The sequence below is a fragment of the Paralichthys olivaceus genome, chromosome 4 (assembly GCF_024713975.1).
Source record: "Paralichthys olivaceus isolate ysfri-2021 chromosome 4, ASM2471397v2, whole genome shotgun sequence".
NCBI classification, from domain to species: Eukaryota; Metazoa; Chordata; class Actinopteri; order Pleuronectiformes; family Paralichthyidae; genus Paralichthys; species Paralichthys olivaceus.
In genome coordinates, this window is record NC_091096.1 from 24309086 (window position 1) to 24330513 (window position 21428).

Sequence of the window (21428 nt, forward strand, 5' to 3'; positions counted from 1 at the left end):
CACAGTCATAATTTAATCTGGCTAAAACTCAATGCAAGGGGGGTTACAGCTTTAACTAAACACACCTCTGTAATCCTTTGTGTCTATTAGCTTTGTTTGGGCTGACTGGAGCTGTTTGCGCTGTTTTGTTTCATCTGAGTTACCACGAGCCAACCACAGAGCAACAGGACTTATCACATCACATGCACCTCACATTTTAGTGTCAGCACAAGACTGGGTGACCAACAAACTAAAATGGCAGGTTATCTAATAAAGCTGATCAGTGTAAGACAACTTACTGTTCATTACAACTGCTTCAGAAGCCTTTGGAGATGTTCAGGAAATATAATATAAGGAATAATTGTAAGTGGTTAGGAACAACCAGAGGACAACAGTTAGTTTAAACCTTGCAGGACGTATACAAAATCATTTCCAGTGACACTTCGACACCATATTCATGTTTTTTGAAGAATTAATTCCGCTCAGCTCAGTGTGTAGGTGGTTTTATATCACTTTATAGAGCTGTTGCTCCTACGGAAATTTAAAAAATATATATATAGGTTGTTCATTTCCTCAAGCTCTGATTTGTACACTCAGCAAGTCATGGTGAAGAGCAAAGACTAAGATCTTCCACTTCAAAGCAGACTTATCAATTTCACTGTGCACCACTGTCTATTCTGCTATGGAAGATTCATGGCTTCATTACACACTGGAGCTCTTTGGTTAGTCAGTGCTTAAAATGTGCACTGTGAGATTCATTGTGGTGGAAATAATTAAAAATATAGTTGTGCCAGAGCGACTCTTTCTAGAGCTTATTAAGAATGTTAACTACATTGAGTTCTAAACTATAATGCTTAATGTTAACTGTAGCCAATTTTAGAGATTCCACAACAACAATATTGACCCATGGAGCTTTGGCAGGCATGGACAGTTTATTTTCTAGTGTGTGTTTGTGCTTATAAGTATTGTAGGGACAAAATCCTGCTTGACTTTATCCCATGAGCATATAGGTAGGGCTTAAACAAGAATCATATCACTGTTGCTGTGGTAATGTGGATCATGTTAGAAATTACCACACTACAGTCACAGTGAGGTGAGGTCACTGTGACCTTGAAATTTGACTTTCAGGCACGGAAATCTAATCAGTCCATCTCTGAGGCCAAGTGAGTGTTTGTACCAAATTTGAATAGATTCCCTGAAGCTGTTCTTACGATATGACATTCAAGAAAAACCTAAACATAATTTTTGAGAGCACAGTGATCTTGACCTTTGACATTTGTCTGTCAAGTTCTAATTAGTTAAAACTTGAGTCCAAATAAATGCTTGTGCCGAATCTGTAAGGAGTCCCTCACTGCGTTCTATAGATATCACGTTCACAAGGCAAACATGTGCTTTGTGGGGTCAGAGTGATATTGGTCTTTGACCTTTGACCATCAAACCTAATCACTTTGTACCAATTTGTAGAAATCCCCTCAAGGCATTCATGAGATATCTTGTTCACAAGGACAGGACGTACGTATGGAAGGACGGACAGACAACCCGAAAATCATAATGCCACTGGCTGTCGCTGAGGGATAATTACTGAAATATCACAGTTTAAAAAGTGTCCACTTGTGTGTTTTTGCTTTGTGAAGTCGATTTGCTTAAATAGTTAGATTGGTTAAAAGAGGGCAAACGTGTCTACACTGAGAAATGAAAGCTTGTGGAGGATAAAAAGTTGAAGTCATCAGATTTTAAATGGCAGAACAGCTGAAACAGTGGGGGACATCACAGGTCATGTGACACATAAGGGGAATGCAATAGACTGTGAATGCTTGAGTTCTGCTGAATCAGCCATTACAAAATAATATTCATATCTGTACAGTTGAAAAAAGTGCCGGCTGAAAACAGAGGAACCGCTAAAAACTTGTTTTTGCATGTGGGTCTTTGTTATAGATCATGCTGTGTTTTGTTCACACAGAGTCAGATTAGCTTCAGAATTACCATCCTAAAAGTATTATAAATGTAAAATAGCAGGGGGAAATTAAAAAGCATAATTCTGATACTGTCTGACTATTCCCTTAGCTTTAAGAAATAAAGCATCACACTGCTGAGTTATTCCCCAAATTATCCTAATTGGACTAAAGCAGGTGCAAAAAGAATCAAGATTCACATGAATTGTATGTAATCTCACAAAAAGTTCTGTGAATGCATGAATAAATAATCAGAACATAAAATGGTAAAAATAAATTCAGCATGTTGAAACAATATTGTAAAATAAATTAACAGTATTTGCAGTCATTTTTACTCTGATGATGAATCCTTCCTCGATGTGCCAGACTCATTCTGGAGTCTGGCACATCGAGGCAGCACCATCATCATGTGTCCCTGTTTACAGAGGTACCTGGGGAGCAAGGTTGTAAAGAACATTGAGGTCTGGTCAGTGTAGGCGTGTGTAGCTGTAATCTCTACATGAGACTTGGTAATCATGAGGTAGCAGGCCATCCAGCACAGATTGCCATGTCAGATTAAAGATAGCATCCCTTTGATTGCTAGGTTTTTGTGCAGCTGATGGATGCTGATGTGACAGGAGGGGCATGACCTCTTGTACAAGTAGATTGCTTTATCATGTATTGATTTTAAATGTGTTGATAAGCTGTGCATCACGGAAAATGGAAATGAATGCCATCATATCAATGAACAACCACATTTAACTGGCAATTTCACCTTGTTTTACCTCCTATGGAGAACTTTGGTGATAACCTTCTCCGACAGTCGGAGTGCATTAGTAACCACTGTGACACCAACAATACCTTAGCTGTTCTTGTTGTCTCAGTAAAGTAAGCTGTCCTGAGTGTTACCAAGGGTGGATTCACCTGATGTCCATATACAATGTGTAGGCAAACAAAAATAATATTTGGGACAGCCCTGCGCAATAAAGATTTAAGATTAAATTATTAATCCACCCACCTAAGGGCATTGAGGGTGAACAGACAACTCACATATAGTTGGTACCAAAGAGGGGAAGCACCACATTGTGCTCATGCTGTGTGAATGGGAACATCTGCCCTCCATTTGGCCATAATGCTGTGCTCTATGTCCTGTAATAGGAAGAGTGTGGAGACCTACCTAATGGAGTGTGCTCTTAACATGAAGCAATGTGAAGAGTGTCTGAAGCTGTGGTAAGTGGTCTTTTTGAAAATTAGTTACATTAAGGGTCAGTGGAAAGAGGTAAATATCAGCTAGGGCAGCTTTATAAACACGTCTGCTGAGGTGCATGCAGTTATTAAGGCTGAGGTTTAATAATATATTTTACGACAGAGTATAGCACCTAATACAGGCTATGGAAACAGCTATGATAAGCACAGTGAAAGCAGAGGTGCGTTTACCAAACTGTACAGTTTACCCACAAAGCATGGTATTAAATGGGCTGCTTTGTGTACCAGTTGGAATTAAAGTTTACCTACAGACACGATCCAGATTTGTTTATCATTTGGAAGCTGGTACACAAACCCATGCAGAACCAAGAAATTCTGGACCCGAACCTGGCCGGGAGACACAGACCCAATCTGCACCGATGTCTTAACAAGTTAACAACCAGACTTTGTGTCTTACTAAATGTAAAGCAGCCCCCTCTCCTGTGCCTGGCTGTGATTCATCTAATCCATTTTCAGAAAGAGTACATAACATACATGCAAGTTTTCTGTTATTCTTCACTTGCTAAATTAAATGGCAGCATTGGCTAACTTTCCTGTAAAGACCTTGACTCCTGTGAGCTGAAATCCACATGTTGCCGAACACTCACAAGGGAAAAGTCTGTCCATTCTTGAACCAGTCACTCTCGGTTCTCACCACCACATAAGACATTGTTATGAGACAATCAATGTTATGTGTTGTATCTGTTAGTGGTTAGAACCTTTTGGCTCGTCAGTGTACTTAATGGCCGCAACAACCCTTGGGGGCTTTGAGACCACCAGATTTGTCCATGTCCCACAGTCCCACAGAAGACTCAGGGCTTGTTAGCCTGTAGATATTAGTCCAATATATTTTAATGTCCAACACAGGGTATACCAAATAACACAACTCACTCCATTGGCTCCCTGTCACTTGTAGCATTGATTTTAAAATGTTCTCTAAATTCACAAGGTTGTACATGGGCAGCCCCCTTTGTATTTAAACAAGATGGCCCCTAGGAGAATGTCCATGTCTCTAGATGACTGTATACAAAGGTTACTGAAGACAAAGAAGTTCCAACCGCTGTTACACTAAATCCATATCAAGACCTTGATCTTTCCCTGACCTCCCTGAGGGCTGCAGGTGCCTCAACTCCAACACAGACAAAGGCAAATCATGCTTGAGTTCATACAAGCAGGTACTGTAATGCAGGAGCAATCACTGACATATAATGGATGAAAAACATCAGTGAATTATTTATATTCACTGTGAATATTTTGAAGCTCTGCAGGTTAATTAAAAAACTTGTTGATAAATACACGGGGTTGTACACTATCAAAACCTATTTTCTGCTCCACTTTAGTAGCATACTGTTTAAGCCACATTTCTGGGGGATAGCGATCAAGTACTACTAGTACAATTTTGAACGGGGAGCCAGGTATGACCACACCACTTACAACACTGTGACCCCAGTGACAAATCCGAATCATACTCACATTGTACAAGCTTATCAATCAAACCGTAGTCAAAGGTAAATACGCTTGTAGGCAGTGATTTAGCAGGTAAATATAAATAACCGAAATTCACCATTTGAACCCATTCCTATTTATTTTTATTTTTTAATCTGCCTCAGTCCATCTTCTCAAACTTCTCGTAGTGGTTTTAGTTCTTTCTCTGTGAGCCTAACTACAGCTGTGACACAACACATGGTGAATAACTACATCTGTTATAAGAGTGGCTGTATTTGCTACCACTCTTACGTGCTTTCCCTATAGTCACCACACGAGCGCAAGTTGTTAAATTGTTGTTTTTCCAACTTCATCATAACTGATAATCAGACCATTAATTGCTCTATAATGGTGGCAAGCATATTGCTCCAGGTAACACATTTTACATTAGATATAATGTTAGAGACTCTATTTTGATTTCAGTGATCAAACGTTGGCTGAACAGATTGCACTAAGTCTCTCCTCCTGCTGAACAATGATACACGCTGACAGCAGCACTATTGTCTTTTTCTTCTCAGTAGATGTGAATATTTATGACATGCAACATTAAATTCACGGTCCTTTCACTGCCGTCCATGACCTGCTCCAAGGCTTTGAAGTCATTTCTCCAGCTGCAATGACAGGACCGCCTCTGCTGGGTTTCATGAAGCTCATCAGAATATAGTACAAAGCCATTTTAGAATTATTCCCATTGATGGAGGCATAAAATACTCCGTATTTAATAGGCTGTGCAAGCCTCGTAAAATTGCTTTTCCCCACAATTACTGAGTGTGGTAGTCAAGTTGCTCCTCTTCTAGTCCTAGATTGTCTTGAGCAGCATATTTTCTGAAGGGTTCAACACTGCAATAACATGCCATTTCAAATAAAACATGAGTGCAGCTGTGTACTGTGTGACCACAGCTGAATAATGAATAACACAGCAGCCAGTCATCCTTCTTGTGTCTCCTAACATCTTATCTAATGGAGGCATTTCATCCATTTTGCTTGAGAGCGTACTAAAGGAGGCAGACAGGCCTTGGCTACCTGCAATAGATGTTGAGTTTGTGACAAGTTAACTTTGGTACTAGTCAGCCCCACTGAACAGAGAGGACCCGTTCTAGCCCATCAGGTTTAGAGGCACATTACATAGGAAAAGATATCCAGGAAAACAGCTGCTGCAGCACTCTCTGGTGATGCTGCCTCCTGGTCCCACACGCCTTCACCGAGTCCCCATGTGGCCCCTGTGACACGTCATGCAAATCCAAATGGATGCCCCCGACTTTATAGGCGAAAATTAATGTGAATTTTCTGCATTTTGAGCAGCCTGTGCAACAACACCACATGGCACCATATGGTTGAAACACAGAGCCAAAAAAAAGTGAATGGGAAATGTTAACACAGTCATATTTGTGTGGACACGTTTTATTAAAGCATGCAAAGTGCTGGGAGAGTGAAATCATTTAGAGGAAGCAGGTTCTTACAGGCAGTGAAACAGGGGACAATTTATTGCAATTAAAGTGCAAAAGAAAGTATCTTTCAGGGGCAGAGAATAATTCAAAGCCTGCTCCCAAAAATAGTTTTACTGTATCTTTGTCCCAGATATCGAGCAAGGACACAATTTCAGATACAAGAGCATGTGGCCATTTAGTTTTATTCATTTCATATTACAAAGAAGTAGAAGGTGACAAGCTTTTCCAATTGCCTGGCCTTTCACAACTGATTGTACATTTCTGTCTGGGCTTTAAAATTGAGGAAAATATTGAGCAATTTGCATATTCTGTAGCCTTCACATCTTTGCCCCAAAAACACTTTGGTGGGGGAGCTCACTAATGTGCCCGAGATCAACTGGAAATTGATAATGGCTCTGCAGTGTGTCATCAGAATCTGTAAAATTAAGGAAGAGTGATGTTTACAAAAAGCAATCTGTTTGATGAGCGCTTCAAAATCAATTTCAGGCAACAAGGGTCAAAGCAGCCCCCTCTTAGATTTGACAATGGCACTGTAGCTTACTGCTCCCCAGCTTAATGGTGGCGGGTGGATGCATGCAATTACCCGGCATAAAACATTCCTGACTCCCTCCTAATTATAAACCCTTGTGAATAATCACAGCCCACTGCAATTAATGGAGCAACTCTTCAGTGGAACACAGCAGAGAGCTACAGCTTGCACTGATGACACATTTTAATTTCACACATTTCTTTAGGCCTATCCATTTTTGAAATGCGACTTGTGAAATGTGGCTGACCTTTTGATGCCACAGAGGCAGGCCCCGACTGCAAATCTGTCCCAGCTAGAATGTATGCACTCTTTTCTACATTTCTGTTTTAACAAGGTTCATAAACCCCAGGAAATTTGTCTGAAAACCCATATGGGTGCATCAATATTTTGTTAATATGCAGAGAAATCTAAATCAATTAGTTCTGGTTGGCTTAACGATAGTGGCTAATCTTTATCTTGGCAGTTAGATAGCTTTTTAAGATGGCTGTGGATTAGGTAGATCAAGTTTTGTCCCTCCAAAATGTAATCACTCCTTCTGACATTAATTCATGTATGGACAAACAGAATAATAGTATGAGATGTGCTGTTTACAAGCATCACAGAGAGAGCTAGGGAGAACATGTGCTGCAGATCTTTGGACCAGATGGGGCGAGTCGACAAGGTGCCCGCAGATGACACAAATCAAAGGTGTAAGACCTCTTGCCAACACAGACTGAAAGACACAAATACTATGACATTTCAACAAAATACAACCATGTGATCGTTATTCATTTGAAAATGTTTTTTCAGTTAAATAACCCAATTAAAATATAGTAAAACAATGTGCGTGACCTGAGCTAGTTTATTCTGAACTGTACTCAAAGAGCAGCTCACAACTCTAATTAGTGTTACACTGCAAAGATGTCCTGGTCAAACCTGATGGGCCTGGTTAACGCTTGAGAAAGATTGTGTTGTTGGTGAACTACTGAATAGGGTTGATGCTAACAGCATAAGATGAGACAGTTCCAAGTCCTTAACACAAAGCAAATCAGGTTTTAGGGGAGATGGTTGTTTTTTCATTTTCTGATGATCACTGGAATGAATCTCTCCATGGATTTGTCCGTCTATGTAGTGTACACACACACCCCCATCAGACACTCAGTTAGTCTTCTATAGCGTTACTCTAATCAAAGAATTGGTTAAAACAAAAATGTGTGGAGTCACAGCAACAAATGAATAGCATTCCATGCTGAGCATTCTTATTTCTGCTTCTACATCAGAACGACATCCATCACGCTCTGGAACATAAAGGATCATGATAACTCAAAATGTCACTTTAACTGTGTGTGTCCTCACCTCCTCTGTTATCTTCACCCACCGTCATTTGTCTTCTAAATGAATGCTTGAACACAGCACGGCATTTTAGACAGGAAATAGGTGCGAAAAGGGAATTTTTCATTTTACTGTATTATATTTCTTTATGAAAGGAGTCACGTTACTGTAGGTTTTTATTTAACAGCTGTTACCAAGATTAGGCAATTGTTGATTTGGGAAATTGTATGGCTTTAAGTTTACTACTGTACGTTATACTTGCATCTAAATATAATCTAAAAACAAAAACCTGAAAAAAATCTTGCTGACAATCGCTATAAATGTTAAATGAAAACATCAGCGCAGCAGTGGCACCCTTATGATATCTTCTCTCTTATCAATTTTGCAGGACTTTCACTTTCAGCTCCAAATGACAATAAAAAGTTTGGTGACAGTATTGGATCAAAGTTTGGAGATTGTAAGGCAAAGCCTTCTCATATTGGACCCTTGAGCCAAGATGCAGGGACTGATAAGAACCTGACTCCTGGCAGCTCAATGTAAAATGTATTAAAGTACTAACGTCGTTAGCCCATATTGGATGCAGCGTGTCTTGCAACCGCAGGAAATAGAGTTAAACCCAATGTCTTATTGCACATCATATTCACCCTCTGCACTCACAGTGGGACACAATACTGTAGCCTTTGACCCATGGGATTGGGGGAAGGGTCAGACAAAGAAATGATTGAAGAAAGGAGAGTAGACTTCCTCCATTGAATCACTTGAGCAACATGGAAAAAAGAAATGAAACACACCCACAAGATAAAGATGATTCTGGGCTTTTTACAGCGTGAACCATGGGCAGCCTTGACCCATCATTTGCCTGCACACGGTTTACTACAGTACCTCAATTCTTTGCTTAAAGAATAAAGAGGCCCTGCAGAGATTTGTCATAAATGATACACAAACATACACTGCCTGTATCCATGAGGTCTAAGAAATGTAGTGAGTACATTTTTTATAAAAAATATGAAGCAGATTTAAAAAAAATAAAAAAATCTGCATTGCTGCATTGAAACATATGTTTGACAATTTGAAAGAGTGCCCACATGCATGTGCACATTACAAACAAAACATGGACTCACTCTTTAAAAGATGGTTCTCTGTTATATTTCAGACATATTTCCAGTGAAGCAACAAAATAATCTGACTGTTGCTGTGTAAGACACAATAATCACTCAGTTTAGGTTAACAATCCAAAAACAAGAGCTTTCTTCCATCAGAAGGTAAGAATATATATATAATATTCTGGAGCTAACACTCTCTGTAGCCTTATAGGACAATTGTTTATTTTCTGAGTGGATGGTTATTCATACGAATGCTGCAGATCAGCAACATGTAAATACACATTTTATTTTCTTGTTGTATTTTTTAAACATATTTTTTAACCACTCTCCATTGGGTTGCCCTGTGCCGTTTCTAACAACTAATTAATAATACTTTTCGCATAAGATTTATTTTCTCTTGCTTGATCGGGTATTTATCAACATTTATGGATCTTGATGAAAGAATGTCAGGCCCTCCAAGGGACCTGCTGTCTATGAGTGTGTGAAATTTGATGCAGCCTGATTGAATTTAATCAATGGCCTTGGCCGAGGTATGTGGTCTACTGAGTGTTATTCTTGTTTATTTACGTTTGCTGTAAAGTATAAATGAATCATAACTCATGCACACACACACACTGGAGGGTACAGGTCCTGTCAATGACCTGCACTACTGAACTATAAAGAAACCGACATCTGTCACTCATCTTTCTACACTCATCATTTATAATGCATTCTTTGTGCAAAAGAAGACTGTATAGGCCTTCACATGAAGTGTGAAATATTGTTAAAGTTCACTGTTTTGCTGTCTGGCCGGTTAAGGTGGTTGATGAACACATATTTTGTCGGTGAGTTGGTTCAGATTGACTTTCGATCGGGATACAGGTATTAAAAGAAAATGATGATCACTACAACCTGTTACTGCTTGATCCTTTTAAACAGCAGGAAACTGATTCCTTGAATTACTTACATTGAATATCTAAAGCATCTTAATTTACATCTCATGCTCTCAGTTCAAAAACTAAACAGAACTACCCAAGAGACAGTTTGTGTGTGAAAGAAACAAAAATTAGCCATGAACCAGGAACGTCTCTCCTGAGCAGTGCACTCACAAACTGTTAGCTAACTCAGAGATGATCTTTTGAAAATGATAAACTGAATGGTAAGTGGTACTGATGCTGCAACGGACAATACATACTTGTATTTGTGCTTGATGTATTTGATGATCTCTGCTAATCCATACCAGCATCCTTTACAGCTCATTGTGAAAATTGGTTTGGGGGTGGAAATTATCTCGAAGATCTCTTTGTAGTCTGGAGACTTACTCCATAGCACCCATTACATTTACTGGGACAATACAAATTGAAAAAAAAGTGATTTGATATTGAAGGAGACAGAGCTCAATCACCTGCTGTGGCTGGGAAGTTGATAAGGACAGAGAGAGAGAGGAGTTCACCTTTAAAGTTGCTGGTCATAAAGTCCCAAAGACAATTTGCTAAAAGATCCTAAATGCTGCAGACGTCTTTACTGTACTGACAAAGAGTTTCTGCAGGCAGACATAAAATTTGTCAAATAAAATAAAAATAATTTCTGTAAAAATGTACTCAGAGTAAAATGTCGATCAGTTAGGTTGAGTAGGCAGCAAATCTACTTATTATATTTGAAAGCCCATGGGAACATAACCAATGACTGGAACACAAATGCAACCAGTCTGATGTAATACATTACAGAATTAGGCTACAACAGTCTGACACTGAATTAATAGCAGACTAAAGATTCACTAAGGCAGAACACAGAGGTGTCGAAACAATAAATACCCCTCTGACACAGAGCCCTGCCCTCCTGTGTCTTCCACACTCATCGACAGCATCGTCTCTGCTGCAGCCCCTGATGTGGCTGCTTTCTTTTGTTCTGTTCTCACAGGATTTTAAATGACTTCATGGCGTAACTTTTTTTTTTAAGCTGATAAATGCAACTTCAAATGAAACAAGGCACAAGATGAAAAGACACCAAACTATACCTGAGTCTACAATACAACAACAAACTAGCAGCATAGAGGGAATCTGTTGCACTTCAGCCCCTCTGCAAATTGACGGCGGTGCTCTAAGATCAGTTTCCTGCTCTGGACAACATGGCTAGCTTTCATGCTAACATGCCATGTTAGCTATAAATACAATGTACATGGACAATAAAATCCACAACCAGATGAACTCACATGGCTTCTCTCTCTCATGTGATTTGAGTTAGTCCATGCAAACAGCTCCGCTCAACTTTTACCATTTGCAGTTCAGCAATGCATGATGGAAAAACCAGCATTTTGGTTGATACCTCCAACACATACACATGAGTTTCTTCTTCAGAGTTAACAATAATGGCATACATTTTTAGACCTGACATTTTCTCCTTCATGCCCGGAACAGTCTGTCATTGCTTAGGAAAGGTGGGAGGTATTCAGCCAGAAGCCGAATGTCTTGACAGCACTGATTCAATAAAGGAGGTGCTCCACTGTGAAACTGCAGCCATCCCCAAGTTAATCACCAAGAAATGACAGGTTATCAGGCGATATCTTCAAAAAACATCAATACCTCTTATTGAGATGGGTTGAAAATAAAAAAGTGAAACTCATGTCATTCAAATGAAGCTCAGTGTAAGTTCAGTCAGGAAGACTTTGCCCCTATTCAAATAAATCTCAAATCTCTCTCTCTATGCTTACTGATCAGCTGATCGTTGGCGTCTCTTTCAACCAATCATGCGGCCGCTGTCAAACTATCCCATCTCCTCTCTTCTGCAGTAAGCAACCATACAGTGACGCACATAACCCACCTCCACCCTGATCTCCTCCAGTCTTCAGCAGAATCACCATCACCTCATCTGGATCCTCAACCACCACCAGTGTCTACACCGGGGGGGAATTCCTGTACTACGTTCTGCTTCACCCCCATCTAATCCCAGTGACATCACATATGGGTCTGAAACGCCAAAACACTATAACATTCACATCGGTTCACTTATCTGGGCCTATCTATTCCTGTAAATCCTACACTCTTACTTAAGAATAATTTTAATTTTTCAGTTAGACAAGCTGGAGAAAGTTATTGAGTTTTGCCTCTATCTCTTATAGTGCATGTAAATACGATTAAAATGGTGTCGCTCCCCAGGTTGTTTCAAAATATTCAAATCAACCTTCCGTTATCTTGAAAAAAGCAATTGACTCAATAATAATGCCTTTGGTCTGGGGCTATAAAACATATCATATTGCCAATTTTACCTATTTGTTTTAACCATAATTTTATTCTATCTCAATCTGGTCAGGCCTTTATTTACTGGAAGGATAAAGGACTGACTAATATCGCAGACCTTTACAGAGATAATCATTTTGCATCCTATATGGAGCAGAAAGAAACATTATCTGCCTCAAGCTCACTTTTTCCATTACTTACAAGTTAAACATTTTGTTAAAAATAATATATAAAAAAACTTTGAAAACCCACCAAAGGAACACTCCTAGGTTTTAATGAAACAACATCCTAAAAAATGTATGTAATGTATCCTTATGTATCTGATGTATGTGACAGATGTACATCTTCAATCTGTCTGTCTGCTCTATAGCTTCTCTTGCACTGCCACATACTGCACAGCGACCTTTATGTTTGGTATGTTAGTTGCAAAGAGAATAATACTCAGCGGATGGAAAGCTACCATTGCTCCTTGTTTCTCCAGCGGGTGAATAGAACTGGTCTCAGGGATACATCTTGAGAGGCTTCGGAGCAACACAGGTTTTCATGAAGAATTTCAGAGCACTGGGGGCCCAATTTATAGGCAGCTGAACTTTCCAGAATGACACCCCGAATTTTGCGTGATTCTGGCTATTCCTCGCCATATGCTTTATTTTTATTCACTGAATGAATTAGTATAGGCTGTAAAGCTGTAGCTTATCTCTGTAGAGTTTGCCTTTGTTTTCTTTTTTAGACCTTTGTAATTACCTTTGTGTCTTTCTTCCTGTGTGAAGTTAAATATAATTTAAAAATAAGAATCTGAGCATGATGGGAGAGGATTCAAAAGGCATAGTTCTGGTGAGCACTTACATCTGTCAAGAAGTTGGCCCCTGATGCGCTGTCAAGATGTCCTTCCCCGCACAGCCTCTGTTCAACTGCTTAACGTTTAAACCTGTCTGTACTGCAGTCCTGGTTCTTTTCAGTCTAACAAACTGCCATTAGGAAGATCAGTTGTTTAGGATGATGGCTGTTCGGTCTCAGGTGAGTACTTACATTTGTACTCACTTGACATTGTGGCACAGATTGGTTAGTGTCTTGGATTAGATTTATAAAATTGTAAATATAGATGGCATAACACTACAAAATGAATGTTTCCTGGATGCATACAAGGTATTTGAGTTAATCTTGTTAAATTGTGAAACTGTGAGGGGTCCCTCCATAAGGATCCTACACCTTTAGTACTCGCATCAAACTACACTCACCAGCCACTTTATTAGGCTGACCTTGCTAGTACCGGGTTGGACCCCCTTTTGCCTTCAGAACTGCCTTAATTCTTTGTAGCATAGATTCAACAAGGTGTTGGAAACATTCCTCAGAGATGCAAATTGTAGCCTCAGTTTCCTGTTCTTAGCTGACAGGAGTGGCACCCAGTGAGGTCTTCTGCTGCTTTCAGTTCTACATGTTGTGGGTTCAGAGATGGTATTCAGCATACCTTGGTATTAACGAGTTAATACTGTTGTTGAGTTACTTTTGCCTCTCTATCATCTCGAACCACTCTGCCCATTCTCCTCTGACCTCTGACATCAACAAAGAGTTTTGATCCACACAACTGCCGCTCACTAGATATTTTCTCTGTTTTGGACCATTCTCTGTAAACCCTAGAGATGGTTGTGCATGAAAATCGCAGTAGATCAGCAGTTTCTGAAATACTCAGACCAGCCCGACTGACACCAACAACCATGCCACGTTCAAAGTCACTTAAATCCCCTTTCTTCCCCATTCTGATGCTCGGCTCAGTTCTCTTCAATCTATTTATACACAGTCTTTCTATGAAGTTATCAGCATGTATTATGAGGCTGTGTGGTGTGGAATAGTCTTATTAACCATGTGATGTACCCTGAAGATTTACTTGTCTTTTCTCCTGTCAGTGCTGATTTACAGAAACTGTATAATCAAATAATGCCACGACATTCATTTGAACTCTACAAAAAGAGTGTCATGATTTTTATAATCAGAGAGCATCAGAAACTACATTTTTGCTCATTCTTTATGACAGACCAAGTTCTAAATAAAAATAGGAAAACAAAGTAAAATATCTGGGTCACATCTTTAGGAACGATTCATGCGATGATGACGTAAAGTATCAGTGCTGCTGTAACTGTATGCACAAGCCAACATGTGGCACACAGATTATATGTGCAGAGAGGAAGTGAAAGTACTTTTAGAGCCAACTTGACTCCATTTTACACACTGCACTGGTATTAAACCACGGTCATGCAAATGTGAAAAGATTCAGGTGGCAGTCAGGATTTTTCTCAAGCTTGCAAGATGGACAAGTGTAAGCCACATGGCTGTTTCCAGCAATGTCCTCACTTTTAATGGTCTAATGAGGAATTTTATGCATAAGTTTATGTTGAGATTAACTGACTCAAAAGTGTGATCACCTTAACTGAGACAACACTGACTGACACCAGACTTGGTGTTGTCTCCCCTGTTTGTGTTTTGTAAATGCACAAAACAAAAAAAAAGGCTTTACGTTTGGATTGTTCAGCTGTGACATGTAGGTATTTTGTGGAAGAGATGATCCACAAAATCATTTCACTCTTTAGTTGGTGACGGTCCAGAAAAATAGAATGTACCTTCTCCATAATGAAATCTTTGAGAGAAATGTGTTGTTGGCTGAATTGTGAATGAACTTCTCTTCCCAGAAGCACATTACTGAGCATGTATATAACAGCACAGAGGAACTCCCCATGCTTACACCTCGCCTCCGCAAATAATAGGATCCTGCATATTGGAAATAATTTCTAGACAGGATTATTTCCGTGAGGGTTAACAAAATTGAATCCCTCAGGGAGAGAGAGAGAGAAAAGATATCTCTCATCCAGAGGGGAGGAAAAATTGGATGCAATACATTTTTGAAAAGAGAAGATTTGTGGATAGACCCTCTGAAAACAGTTGAACAACATGGATTTAATGAGGCACTGTGTTATTGGAGTCTAGATCATAAGAGGAATTCACTTTCCTGAAGATTTTTGTCAGTTTCTCTGTTTTTCCTTGATACAAGTAACTGACTGTAGTTTATCTCCTCTCTTGAACAAGATCTGTCAATGTGTTGATAACCCCCCACTCTGATTAACCTACAAGAGACTGTTCTCTCTTTAAAGTTGATGTCATTATAATGTGACTGTGATACATGCATAAGTGTCTCGTGTCAAATTGTTAGTCGTAAGTGAATTCTAGTATCTCCAGTAATTAAATACTTAAAAAGTACAAGTACACAAAAAACTGCAGCTTTAACATTTAACATTTAAAAACTCACAGGTTTTCTGGGTGACGTATTACTTATATATATATCAAAGGTCAATTATATCAAACAAATCATCTGTATTCCTCAAACAGAACTTACAGAACAATATCTGACTTTCATTAATGGCAATTCATAGCACAGACTCTAATGTGCTGTGTAAATTCTCTGTCTTTCTCCCTGTTTTGATGTCTGCCTGGTGATTTGACTCACTGTGCCCTCTTGGATAGCACTTGAGTGACCGAGCAGCATCTTTCCCTCGCTTAGTTTCACTCACTAGGAATTGTAAAAATCGAGACATGGTGCAAGGGCCGCGGGGCTTTTGAGGAGCTTGGCGGAGCAGGGTCACTCTAAAGTTAGAACTGGGACTCGATACAAGAAGTCAAGATGAGGTCACTCTGGGTTTGGAAAGGAACTCTGGGAAATGATAGTTAAAGGGAAAAAAAATTGTCAAAGTAGGTTGAAGGAAATCACAGCAAAGGAATGACTCCTCTGAGGATTAAATGTGACGCTACAGTTTCACACCACTAAATATGAATATTATAAAGTGAGCAGTGGAGTCAGTGTGTGCGCGCGCACACACACAAACACACACACGTGTCTCCATACGCAAGCGCACAATGTTACCTTTCCCTCAAGTTCTTTTTCCACTGTAATTGAACTATTTTATTCTTTTCTTATGGTAGCACTTTGTAAGTTCCTTTTAAAACTTGTCATTATTAATATTAAAGTATGATTATACATTTAAGACCTTAACAAAGAAAAAAAAGTGTCATTCAGAAACTTTTTGGCCAGTTCCTTTCTCAGATAAACACGGACCTGAAACAGAATAATAAGCATGTGGGTGGGTTTCTCTTCACAGGGTGGGGGCATGATTTTCACATCACATCCCACTGTGAACAGATATTCCTTCTGTCAGATCACGACAACTAAGTGGCTAACAATATTTGAGACTTCCCTCTCTTCAGATGCTGCATGAAGACAAACACAGCGTGTCGTGTGGCAGTTCCAAAAGCCCTTGCCCCTGTGATCACAGAAGAAAGCCCATCGGATGATCAGAGTGCAACTCTGCCGTCTGCGTAAAGGTGGCTTGATGTGGAATATCGTACACACTTTGAGCAGCTTTGCACCCACCCTCCGTCGATACATCACAGCCGCGGGGCTTTTACTGTGAAACATGAACCCGTAGAAGAGGGGTGGGGGGGGGGGGGGGTTTGCTCAGCTTAGTTAGGAGAGACGTTTGCCTGCATGTCAGATGACGGACGTGTGAGAAATGATTCAGTGCTGCGGGGATGGCGGAAGCCTTCAGAGCAGCTCGGAGGTAATTTCCCTCTCGTCTTCTCATCTGCCTGCGTTTTTGGTGTTGGCGCTGATGTTGGTGGATACTGCAAAGCTGCTCTTCAGAGAAATACACAGTTTTACCTTCAATAATTCAGGAGTTAAAGAAGTTTCCCTGCTTTTCTAAACTCGTTCAGAGCTTTGTGTCAAAACAAAAGTACTTGGAGGGAACAGAAATGGGATTTAGATTGCCTGGAGATAGATGCAATCATTGCGCTTTGAATGATTCTAATCTAATAACGCTACATTTAAAATGAACTATAACATAATTAGTGTAATGCAATACTCATATACCAGTAATGCAATTGCTAATTTTTCCTCTCAATCAAGCAGTCTTATGTATGAATTATAAATGCTTCATTTTCACCACTACTTTCAAAATGACTACAAAACACTCATTGATTTACTGTGGTCGTGGGTTTTTCTTTTTCAGTGTAAATATTTCATTACTAATTAAATCCCCCATGGACTGCAGCATGATAAAACACTGCAGCCGCCTGTTAGCTACAACAGACACCCCTGCTCAGCTTGAATACTATTTTAAATATAAAGAAGAATCAATATAGAGTACTGCTGTTCCTGCCTGTTTCTGTGTCACATGTTTTGCAGAAATCCGAAACCGAAAGATTGTTAAAAAACAAATCGCCTCCTCCTCTTCCTTATCCTGTCTTTGTTCTTTCAGTCCCTGGCCTATGAAGACATAGATGAGAAAAAACGTTTTTACTTTTCATTGTGTGTCTTTTTGTGGTTGTTTGAATCTCTGTGATCTTTTGATTTCTTTTCAAGGTCATCATATGCTTCTTTGTGATCGCTGCAGTCTTTTTGCATCTCTGTGGTTGGTGTGTGTCTGCTGTTGTGGTTGCTCTGCATCTTTCTTAATCCACTATGACACAGTGGAATAAGACACATCACGTTACACAGACAGTGCTCATTAGTGAGTTGTTTTCATTGGACTTGTTTAGAGTTAAAACACAGAGGACTGCCTGACATACCCTTTAGTTCTCTGACAGTAACTATAGAATCATCTGCTGATAATACAGAGAACCACTGGCAAAGGCTATAACTCATTGTTATTTTTTGTGGTGGTGTTAATTAACAGGGTTAGGGTTAGAGACACTGCAGGCAAATATTTGTTATACACCTTTAATGTTCCCACCATGTGTCTCTGCCTCTTGATTCTCCACAAGGACACGCATTAGAGGAGGCAAAGACTACTGAGACTCCAACGTTTTCTTTATGAATAAGAAAAAGGAAGAACTTTGTAAATGGAATCGGTGCATGAGAGATTTAATGGCGTCAGCATCCAGCAGTCATCAGTGGTATTGCACAGATAAATCAATCAGTCTCGAAATGAACAGAAAAAGTCTCGGCTGTTTAGGTTCAGGTTGTTAGAGCTGAGGTTTGCCAATTGTAAATCTAATATTGACAGAGTGCACTTGGCACAAAGCTGCGAATGTGATAGAATTATTAGTTTATTTACAACAGGCATAAATTCACTGAATTATGTGAATTATAATAATGTTCTGCTGTTTGATGAATATTTTGCATTAGGGCACATTTAAAGAGACACACCACTTCAAACTTTCTCTCCTGCAGGCCATCTCGGAGCAGCAGCAGCAACAGTAAATCGATCACAGCAGGACATGCTCTCAATTGGCTCCCCTGGAATCCCACAAATCGGGTCGGCCTGCAGTTCTCTGCTCGAGCAGCCGCCCTCAGCAGGCTTACCTCACTGGAATTAGACGTGCTCCTGTTCCATCATGGTCCAGTACCGAGACCGCTCTCTCAGTGGATGGACCATGTCTCCAACGTCACGTCAACATTTAACCCAAAATGTCACAATTTGTCGGCTTGAGCCATTTGAGAACAAAACTATAAAAACTGCATGATATTAGAGTGGAGCAGCTGATGACTTGATAATGTGGGTGTATCTGGGTGAAGTGAGGGTTAGATCACTTCATGTCTTGTGTGTGTAATTACAGGCCACAACAACAGAGCGCGGGACGGGACGCAGGTCGTCTCCATCCTCGTCTCAGCTTGTCACATTATCCTCACAGACAGTTTAAGCCTCATCTCTAATGTATTAATTATGAGGCAGATTTCTTGCTCTCATTACACAACACAGCTCTCTGCTCCGCTAGTTTTTCCTCCTCCAAGAGCCACGTTTCCACCCAGTGTGATGTCTCAGAGCACCGTGGTTCATTTGGCCGGAACGGCTGTGAAAACAAACAGTGAATTTGTTAGAGGTACAAAGCCGCACTGTTGTCCTCACAGCAACAAAGCACCAAAACCGTGCCAACACATTACTGCCAGAGAGAGACGCCTGGTGGACACATGCCCTCAGCCAATGCTGCAAATAATTCACACGTCAATACTTTGAACACTTTTACACAGAGGGTGATTCTTACGTGGCATCACAAGGTTGATTTCTTCTGAGCTTTCACACGTTGAACAAAGTCATCAACCAATCACTGTGCACTATAGTAGGTACGGCTGATCAACATCTCGCTTCAGACAGCTGCCAGACTCTGCTCTAAATCAATATGTCCCCAGTATTGGACTCTACGTCCTTAAATGCGCCTCTAGTGTCCCCAGCAGAATGTCCCACTGTCCCACCAACAGCCTTTAGAATCTGTACAAAACAAGAGCCTTGGTTGAGCTTCAGCTCGTGTAGTGAAATCTTCTCCTCTTTCTCTTCCTTGTAAAATGGGGCAAGCTGGAGGTGGAGTGGGGTTTTGATCGAATCTATTTTCATTTTGAATGATTTAGGTGTGAATGGTTTTGATGTGACATTTTTTACATTCTTTACTTCTAAAACCTTCACCCAGGCTACCTCCCCTCAACCAGGGTCAGGTAAATAAGTTGTAAGTAGTAATAATAATTAAAATTGTAAATCCATAGAACAGATGTACCAAACAGACACCATCTATATAAACTGACCACTTATTCAACATGTTGTCAGTTAATCATCTGAAAAAATAAAAAAAGATTGAAACAGCATTTCCCACAGAATCCATTCAATCTATAACAGTAGACAAACTTCGCTCTCACATGCCACAGATTTTAAGTGACAGGTACACAGACCAATGAGTGAAAGACAAGTTCTCATCTCATTTATTCTGCATGCCACTTGCAGATACATGCACAACTGCAGCTGGAACCATGAGGTCTGACTGGACAGTGGATGGTATATAATGCTATTCAATGCAGCAATGAATAGACCAAGTCACAGATCTCTTCTTTTTTATAAGTTTCATTTTACGGGGGGTTCATGATGAAACAATTGCATGCAAGACAAATTAGCTACTGCAGCCTAGATAATTAATGGGAGACACTAATATCAGTTTTAATCCTACAAATACAATTCATATGTCTGTTTTTAATTTGTAATATGTATGTGATGATGTCTGTGTTAAAAATACGTTGTGTGCTTGTGTGATTGATATGTTTTGTATTTGCTAAACAAAAGGCATTAGTTTGTTAATGAGGCTCTGTGTTTGCAGACTACACTGTGTTTGGAAAACAGGTTTTGATTGTTTGTTTCATTTAGGCAGGAAATGAGCTCCATACATCATGAAGTGAAGAATATTTACACTGACACTGAATTTTGACGGGCATACGGGCTGCAAATGTTTTCATTTAAAAACTGCACAGAAAACTCTGCTTCTTTAAGAATAATTCTAAAATTTCCAGAGCATTTTCTGCATGACAGCACATAGCTGGAGAAAGAGCACAACAAAACTGACGCAAACACACAACACTATGGAGAATGCAACTCAGCAATGATCAAACAGTACAATCCAGCGAAGTAAAAACCAAGACGTAGACATCCAAAGCAATAAGCTTACCACATGGTAAGCCATAATTCTAGCTTTTGTTCCAATCTCCTCAGCCTGCAAGGGGAATACAAAATGTCAGACTGAATATTCCTCAAACACCAAAATAATTACTGCAGCACTGGGAACAGCAGGGATCCCCCCCCCCCCACAAAAAAAAACAAAACAAAACAACAACACAGAGATCAGTGGCACCTCTGATGAGGTGACAGCGCCCATGACATAAGGCGAAAACAAAACAGGAATATGTTAACTACTTATTGTTCTGTCTCCTGCTACAAGTTTTTAAAAAGTTTCTTTGCTCTGTTTAAACTCACTTTTTATTTAAACTCACTGTTTTAAAACAATACCTGAGCTGTTGTTTTCTTTTATAGGATGGCGAAGATCTGGATTTGATTGCGTTCTTCTAATATCATAACTTCACAGAACGCAGAAAAATATTCTGAAAATCTGAGGGTCAGCCTTCATATGCAGCTACAATCATCCCAGCGCCCAGCAACCGTCTGATAAGGGAATGGAGAGAATTCAGATCTCCTTTTCATCTTATCTGCTCTGGCACTGCCGTCCTTGCATTCTGGTTGAAGTGTGTTGAGGAAGTCTCGCAGCAAAGTAATTGTTGCCACCGATAGCCTCATATAGCCCTGGAGAAAGGCTCTCAGTGGCCGAGGCCTGTAATCACTGAAGCATGCAGGCACAACACATCTAAACTATGTTGTGGGTTGATA

At 39.9% G+C, this 21428-nt stretch overlaps 1 long non-coding RNA gene across 2 annotated transcripts in view; it reads right to left on the minus strand.

The window, feature by feature from the left end:
• Positions 1 to 21428, minus strand: part of LOC138407433 (uncharacterized) — a 90689-nt gene that overhangs the window by 8401 nt on the left and 60860 nt on the right. The window contains exon 3 of one of the 2 annotated variants that reach the window (XR_011240838.1): positions 18146 to 19083. The exons of the other annotated variant lie outside the window; for it this stretch is intronic. This is a non-coding gene — a long non-coding RNA (uncharacterized lncRNA). Of the gene's footprint in view, positions 1 to 18145; positions 19084 to 21428 lie in introns of those variants that run through there. 2 annotated transcript variants of the gene reach the window in all.